Source organism: Elephantulus edwardii, unplaced genomic scaffold (genome assembly GCF_000299155.1).
Source record: "Elephantulus edwardii isolate Elephantulus edwardi_28Jun2011 unplaced genomic scaffold, EleEdw1.0 scaffold00257, whole genome shotgun sequence".
NCBI classification, from domain to species: domain Eukaryota; kingdom Metazoa; phylum Chordata; class Mammalia; order Macroscelidea; family Macroscelididae; genus Elephantulus; species Elephantulus edwardii.
The window spans coordinates 2,225,336-2,233,905 of NW_006400007.1; positions in this window are offsets into that span (position 1 = coordinate 2,225,336).

Genomic DNA, 8,570 nt, shown 5'->3' on the forward strand with positions numbered 1-8,570 from the left:
AATCGTTTTTGGATGATCTTCAGCAGAATCTTGCTTGCATGTGAAATCAATGACACTGTTCTGTAGTTTCCACACTCAGTTGGGTCACCTTTCTTTCTTTCTTTCTTTCTTTCTTTCTTTCTTTCTTTCTTTCTTTCTTTCTTTCTTTCTTTCTTTCTGAGCAAAAACTGTTAATTCATAACATTCTACCATTTGTCACCCCAAAAATTCATGTCCTTGCCACATGGAAAATACATCCACCCCATAATCTCATCCCAAAAGTCTTATGTCAACTCAAAGTCCAAAATCAACAGTTACTCTTCTTCTGTGTACCTGTGAAATCTAGAATATATGTTGTCTGTTTTCAAAGTTCAGTGGTGGAACAGGCACTAGATAGACATTTCCATTAGAAGTGGGAGAAATTAGAGATAAAGGAAGTAGAGAAGTTAGAGGTAAAGTAGAAATAACTTTCATCAAGCAAGTCCAAATTCAGCAAAATAATTTCTATTAGTTCTCAAGATTTTATGCTCTGTTCTTAGAGACTATCTTGGCAATAGCCCTTCCCTTCAGATTTCAGGGGTTGGCTATGTTGTCTGGATGCTAAGTGGAAGACCCCTTGGTCCTGGGTTTCATCTCCAAATTCCAGGTACACAGAGACAGTGACTCTGCTTCCTTGGTTTTTGGCAGCTCCATTCTCCTAACTCAGCTCAGTGGTATTCATCCTCTTGGCCCCACAGGCCTTGTTCTTCTGCCCACACATGGCAGTATCACCCTTTCAGTTTTGGGTGGAGTATTCAGCCCCATCACTCTGACACTGATGACTGATGAACCATGCTGTGAAACTGAACTGGTGAAGATATGAACTCTCTGCAACCCAAAAGGCCATAGTCCCACCCTTTGAGACCCAGTAGACCATGATTCCATCCTTTGAGAATACAGAGATCATAGCCTTTCCTTTTGAAATGGAGACTACTCTGTTTCCTTTATTCCTTATCTCTAAAGCTTTTGATTCTTAGTTCCTTGACCTCTTAGCCCCTTGATCCTTGGGAATCTTGGACTGGCTCAGCCTTTGCTTTTCTCAGTCAAGTGTTGAAAAACCCTTTAGCTCTACTAAGAAGTGGCTAGAGTTTCCCCCCCACCCCCACCCAATGCTCCCAGCTATTTTGTTCCAGGAATCAACAAGCTTAGCTCCATTAAGTTCCCTCAGGCATCCTATTCCTCAAGGAAGCTTCTGACCCAAAGGTACTCAGCAATCTTGCTCCAGTGAACCACTGTCGTGCTGTCTCATGTGAGTCCATGGTCCTACTGCCATAATTTCTCTGCCAGTGTATGTTGCCATCTGCATCATCACTAGGGTTACAGCCCTCTTCAGTTCTTTATGAGCCCTCATCAGAATTGTCTTTTGCATCTATACTCCACCAATCATATCATCAAGATAACATAGACTTTTATTATTGCTAAATACCATCAAGTCCACTTGATGACTCATAGTGGCCCTCTGCACAATTTAGCAAAACTTTACCCATCCTGGACCATTTTCATCATCTTAACTCATGCTTAATCCCATTGGTGTAGTCTCTGTGTCAGCTCATCTCATTGAGGGTCCTCTTTCCCTTTACTGATCCTCCACCCTGAGAGCTCCTTCCAAGGACTGATTCTTCCTGACAACCTGCCCAAATCATATGACCCAATGTTTCACAGTTTTAGTTTAAGGATCACACTTAACTGGACTTCTTCTAACATAGATTTGTTTGTTCTTTTGGTAGTCCAAGATATTTTCAGTACTCTTCATCAACACCACAATAATAAGGCACCGATTCTTTGGTCTTCCGTATTGTCCGACTTGCAGATGCATAGGAAATAATTGAATTGGCTTGGATCAGATTCATCTTAGTAAATAAAGTCATAAAATAATCCTTTTTAAAAGGATTAATAAAATAACCCTTGCTCTTTAACACTTTGAAAAGGTCCTTGACAGCAGATGTTCCAATGCAACACATCATTTGATTTATTGACTGCTACTACCATGAGTGTTGCTTGTGGATCCAAGTAAAATGAGATCATTGGCAACTTCAATCTTTTCTCCATGTATAATTTTTTTTATCACATTTTTACTATAAGTACCTTAAGATTCACCAAGCCTCAGCTCATTACCCAACTCCAAAACTACTTCCACATTTTAGGTACATGTTAAAGCAACCCTTCACTGCAAATTCTACTTAATGCTGTTATAAATATCACAAGTGGATAACTTTAACAAACTCCTCCAGGAGTTCTCTGTAACAGAATCCAAGGCAACCTGGAGCAGGGTCTTTCTGTCCAGGGCCTGGGCAGGGGTATCCTGCTGGGGCCAGATATGGCTGCTCCTCGCCTCTAGAGGGTGCACTTCATTCCTTTACACATCCAGCATACTTAATTGACCAATGCCATGTGTGAAACGTTAGATCCGGGAACTCAGCAACAAGAAACTAGACATTAGCCCCTGCCTCTCTGAGAGGGTCAATGATCTGGGAGACAAACATTAACGAATGATAAGCCCTCCCAAGGAAGTACAGCAGCACAAAGGGGTGGGATGGGAAAGGATGTGGCCCCAGCAAAATGGGGGCAGAGGGAAGCTCTAAAGCCAAGTATGGCCAGAATAGGAAACTGGTAAATGAATCACTTTTATCGTTTGAGAAGCATTCGCTTCAGTACTAACTAAAATGAGGACTGTCCTAGAAAAACCTCAACAGTTGCAGGAGGCCAAAACCGGAGAAAATAAGTTGGGTTAAGTGGCCTCTCTCAGAAAACGATGACCCCAAAATAGGAGCTATATGAAAGACACAATCAGCCATCAAAAGCTAAGAGACAAATAGTCCCATGGAGACCCCCAAGGGCTGGACACCCCAAGGTTAGCAGGGCTGTAAAGCTCCCAGGCTTACAGAAGAAATTCTTAGCTCTCTAGAAAGGACATAGCTTGGGGTCAGTCAGACCTCGGTGTGACTCTGGTCTATTTCTTAGAAACCATGTAAACTGGGGCAAATCTAAGTCACGGTTTTCCCCTCTGGAAAAATGCGGCTAATCTTAAATCAGAAAATACGGGTTCTGTATGAGGCACGCAGTGGGTGGCTTCCTCCTCTCAGACCAAGGAGATGGGCTGTAGGGCCAAAGGACCACATGGTCTCTTTGGAAGAGAAAGAAATAAGAAGAGTAATAATAATAACAGTGGGTGCAAACGTGAGCTCTTGGCATGCAGTATCTCTGACAATAAGGAGTATCGAGTTATATTATTTCACCGGGACTCTGGCAGGTCCAGCTGAGCTGACATGAGGCCGGAGGCCCCTTCCCCTTCCCCCAGTCCTCTGGACATGGGCTCTGAGTTGGGCTGCTTCTCCCACAGACACACCTCCTGGCCTGGCCTCAACATCCGGAGGCAGAAGACACCCGCCTGGCCTCTGCTGGCCTTTTTGCCCTTTCCCAGTGGTGAGGCTGACTCTTGCCCATCATCACCTCATCAGCCAACATTTCTGAAGACAGGGCCATGGGATTGTGAAAGAGCTCGGCCCTTATGTACTGACCTGCCTTGGGCCTCTGAGCCCCAGTGTCAGCATCTGTAAAATAGGGGTTTATAAAAAATATAAATAATAAAAATAAAAAAATAGGGGTTTATCACCTGTATTCTGATGCTGACGACTCAGTGGGGGTCCCTATGTACAAAAGCATCACCAAGACTCCCCTCAGGGAAGGCATTGGCATGTAGGGTACCCTGGTTCTGGAGGGCACCTTTTGGGTGCCTGCACACCATATGTGGGTATTCCGTTCTCATCTGGGGAGAAGGCACACACAGGCAGTCAGAGTCAAGCCCCAACCCATTAGTCTCTGCCTCCCAGAATGCAGCTTGCTCCCAGGTTGAAGGCAGTGACCCCCACACACACCCCACACAGGGCAAAGGCAGCTGGAGTCAGTTCCCTGAGGGTTTCAGGACTTGGAATGTAATTTCCCAATTGGGAATTCATCCAGGCCACCTGCCCTGCCCCCTCCTCAAGCCTCTTAGCCAACAACAACCAAGGTCCTGAAAGGCCAGCAAATTACCTCATCTCTTCCCTCTTCCCCCCTCCAGTTTCACCAAGCTTTAAATTGTAGTGAAGTCTTGTCTCTGGTCTGAAGACGTTGGGCTTGGGGGGGGGGGGGTCACTGAGAACTGACTGGGACAAGGGCAGCTGGTCATTCACAGATCAATCTGATTTTAGTCCAAACACTTATTTTGCAGATAAGAATTCTGAGGCCCCAGAGGAGAAAGTGACATTGTCCAAGGTCACAGAGCTAGAGGCAGAACTCGACCTTGGACTTTTCCCTGTCCAGTGCTCCTGCCAGGCAGCTGCCTCCGCAGTAGATGGACTGGGGATGATTATAAAATCGAAGGCGAGAGGAGCTGAAAGCAGGGAAGACAACTGGCTGGGGCCATACCAGGGGTGTATCACACAGCCAACAAGGTAAACACGGAGATCCTTGTGCTTAGTTGCTAATCTGAAGTGAACAATTTCCTATGTTTTTCCACCATAGATTTGTTCACTCCAGAGTAGTAAATAAATACAAGTAAGCTCATGCTTAGCTTGCTCACCGGACACTTTGTCCCTGCTAGAGAGAGAGTCAATGCATCAGCCCACCTGGTCACAAGTCTTCCTTGCTTTCACTGACCCTCCACCCTTCCAAGCATGATGTGCCTCTTCAAGAAACAACTTCTCCTAGCAACATGCTCAAAGTATGTGAGATGAAGCCCTATCACCTTATCCTCCACGGAGCACTCTGGCTACACCTTCTCCAAGATGTATCTGAAATTAGCAGTCCATGGGATCTTCAGCATTCTTCACGAACACCACAGTTCAAAAGCATCAGTTCTTCTTCTGGAATTGCATCTCAATGTTGTTGTTGTTGTTATGTGCCATGGAGTCGTTTGCGACTCATAGCTACCCTATGTACAACAGCCCTAAACCCTGCTCTATCCTGTGCCAACAGCACTGCCTCTGACACACCCATCCCGATTACCCCAGTCACTGAATCAATCCACTTCTGGACTGATAGGCAACAATCATGATGAATGGAAAAAAGGTGAGGTTATCAACGACTTCATCTTACTTGGATCCCCAAGCAATACACTTGGTACCAGCAGTCAGGAGATGCATTGCCCTGGGAAAGTCTGTAGTCAGGAACTCTCCAAAGTATTAAGGAGCAGTGATGTCTTTTTGAGAACTAAGGGACACCTGATTCAGGCCATGATCTTTTCAATCACTTGCTATGGATCTGGGAGCTGACTGCAACAACAAGCTGGAGCGTATCAGAGAGGCACAAGCTAGGAGAAGGTTCTGTTCCGTTGTTCATAGTCGTTCGGTATGAGTAGACTCGACTAGACTCGACGGCATCCAACAACAATAACAAATCTCGTAATGGCAGGAGACTGCCCATCTTTCTCCTGGGGAAGGGTATATGGCTGAGGTAAACTCTCATAGGAACGCAGAATGCAATCTTCCCCATCTGCACTCGAGCCCCAGGCCTTCCAAAATGGGGACTCATACTTCCCCCATTCAAACCAGGGCCCGAACCTCAGTGGAAGAACTGCCCTGGTGAGTCTCTGGGCCCTCTCCACTCGAGGCCACTCCCACTAAAGCAGCACTCACCCAAAGCTGCAGGCGGGCAGCTGCAGCACGCCCCTCTGCACATGGCCGCTCTGCTGCGCCCCTGAGGACCTTAGGGGAGCGGGTAGGAGTCGGGGAGGGGAGTCTATGCGGACCTTGTGTCAACCAAAGTGGGCCCTGCTCATTGGCTGATGCAGTCACCATCCCAGGGGCGAAGGATGGAGCCGCTCTTGGGGATCCCAGCCCACAGTCGCACGAGTCAGAGGAGCGCCCAGCGGGACATACCGCAGGCTCCTGCCCTTGTTTACTGTGCGGACCCTGCAAGCCCCGAGTTGACACAGCGGGGCGGCCCAAGGACAAAGGGAGAAGCCCCAGTCCCGAACCCTCCCGTCCACGGTCACAGTGTCAGCCCGGGGACGCACTCGGTGGCCCGTGTCTGTCCCTGGGTCTGGATCTCTGTCCGTCTGAGCCGATCTCCAGTCCGTCGCTCTGTCCTCATCCCCCTGGAGCGCGGCCGCCGGTCTGCCGCAGTCGGGCCTCGGGCCTGGAGCGCCATCTCGTGGTCGTGTGGGGCGTTGTCGCGGGCTGCGCGGACCCGGGTCTCCGCGTCCGAAGCCGCCCGCAGCGCCTGGAGGAGGGGCCGAGAACCTGGTGACCCGGGCGTGGGGTGTAGCCTCTGCAGAACCGGGGAGAGATTGCTACCACCGCCAGCGCTGGCTCTGCAGAGCTGGCGGACCGCTACATGGAGGCACCTCCAACTTCAGGGGGAACCAGGCTGCGCTGCCGAGGGATCCCCTGGGGATGCGGAACTCCCCCCCCCCCAGCTCTGTGCATGTCCTTAGGCAGATGAGCACAGCATGGGTACCCCTTTCTCTAATGTCCTTTCCCGGGGGAGTGTGCAAGGACAAAGGGCCCATCCCCTCTCCCTGCCTGCTGGAATATTGACCATGCAAGGAGGAGGAGAGGGGACTGGATTGGGGGTCCTTCTCAAAGGAGGCAGGAGGACTCAAGTTTACCCTTCGGTCTTCTCGCGTCCCTAGAGCGGTCCCACACCTGGGAAGCGGGTGGGTCCTCGAGCTGGGAGGTTTGTGTGCGAATGTTCTCAAGAGGGTGCAGCTGAACAGGCGGGGGTTGGGGGCAGGGGGTGCCCGCGGGGGACGTGGAGCCCTGGGGAGGCAGGGCCAGGTCCCCAAAACCGGGGGAGGGGAGAGAAGGAATGGCTTGAGGACTCGGAAGATCCCCATTAATCTAAAACCAGGTCTTAGGAGGGCACAAAAGGCGTTATGTGCTGAATTGCCAGCTAGCCTGATGGCAAAATGTATAACGTGATGTCTGAAAGACCAAAGACCAGCGGTTCGAATCAACTCGTTTCTCCGAGGAAGAAACAGGAGTAATTACCTCCAGTGAAGATTCACAGTCTCGAAGGCAGAAGAGGGGTCACTATGAGTCTGAAACGAAATGCAGCAACAAAAGTCTGTTCTCAGCTGCTAACAGAAAGGTCATGGTTGAACTCACCCAGTAGTGCTGAGAAAGATTGCTTACATAAAAAACGGTTGTCATTTGCGGTGGAGTGATCTCTAACTCCTGGCCACTGCGTGTGTTTAACAGAACAGAACAGAACAGAACCGCTGTATCGGGTTTTCTTAGCTGTAATTGAAAAGGATTCTCAAATCCGTCTTTCTCTTACGACTGCGATTGCATGGGTTCTGTAAAGCGTTGTTGTGGTGGTGGTGGACCATCGAATACGAACCAATTGTTGGTTTTCTGAGACAGTGAATCCTTCTCCCGTAGAGCAGCTGATGGGTTTTGAACAGCATGCCTTAGAGATTGCAGCGCAGCTTCTTATCACTAGGCCACCAGAGCTCTCCTGTTGTTACTGTTCCTGTTGTTGTGAGTTGGAAGTGACCCATAGCTGACCCTCCGGCGGGTTTTCAAATGCAGTTATCATTCTCCCGGGGGGCAGCTTGTGGTCTTGAAGCGCGTGCCTTCGAGATTGCAGCACAGCTTCTTGCCACTAGGCCACCAGAGCTCCCTTAGGTGCTGTCAGATTAAGACTCATAGCGACCTTCGGAACAATGGGTCTGAACCCTGCCCTACCCAGTGCCACCCTCGTCTTCTCAGATATGCTCAAATTCACTGTGTCAGTCCATCTTGTTGAGGGTCTTCCTTTGGGTCAGCCAAAACCCACCAAGCCCATTGCCCTTCCTTCAGTAGACTCATAGAGAGGAGCTGCTCCCGGGTTTCCAACGCTGTAAATCTTTACCGAAGCTGAGTCTCTCATCATCCTTCTCCGGTGGAGCGTAGCTGGTGGCTTTGAACCCTGACCTTTCACTCAAAGCCCTTTAAACACTGGGCCCGCCAGGGCTCCACTTTCGATTAGCTGCAAGTTAGCGGTGGAGCGCAAACAGGTTGCCAGGACAGCCAAGAAAAACCCTGGACGTTCAGTTCTACTCTGTTAACGTACCGGGTCGCCGTGAAGGAACTGGCTCAGGGGAGCAGCGGGTGGTTTTTCTGAGCCACTAGGGGTCTCACGGAGTCCCCACAGCCACACTCACTGCCCGGTGACTCACGATGTCACACTGACAGGCACAAGCCGGCCCCCAGATCTTACACTCTCCTTCACAGCCTCCGAGGGCACCCGTCACCACTTCAACCACCCCTTAATGACCATCACCCCAAAGCAGGCCCTGCACACGCGTTGGGCTCTGCGCGCTCCCCGTCCAGGGCTAAGACGCTAGTCCTTGAAGGGTTAAGGGGGCCTCGGGACACCGAGCTCGGGGACGCGGGGCGCCTGGGCTAATTGGAGACCTTGGGGACAATGGGGGCCCCGGAGGCCGAGGAGGCGGGTGGCCTAATTGCGCCTGGGAGCGGCCAGGCCTTTGTCTGGGACAAGGCCCTGCCACCGGCCACACGGTCCGCAGCCACATTCACGCTTGCAGCTGGGGCTCCGCGGAGCGCGGGGGAAGCCGACCCTGGGAG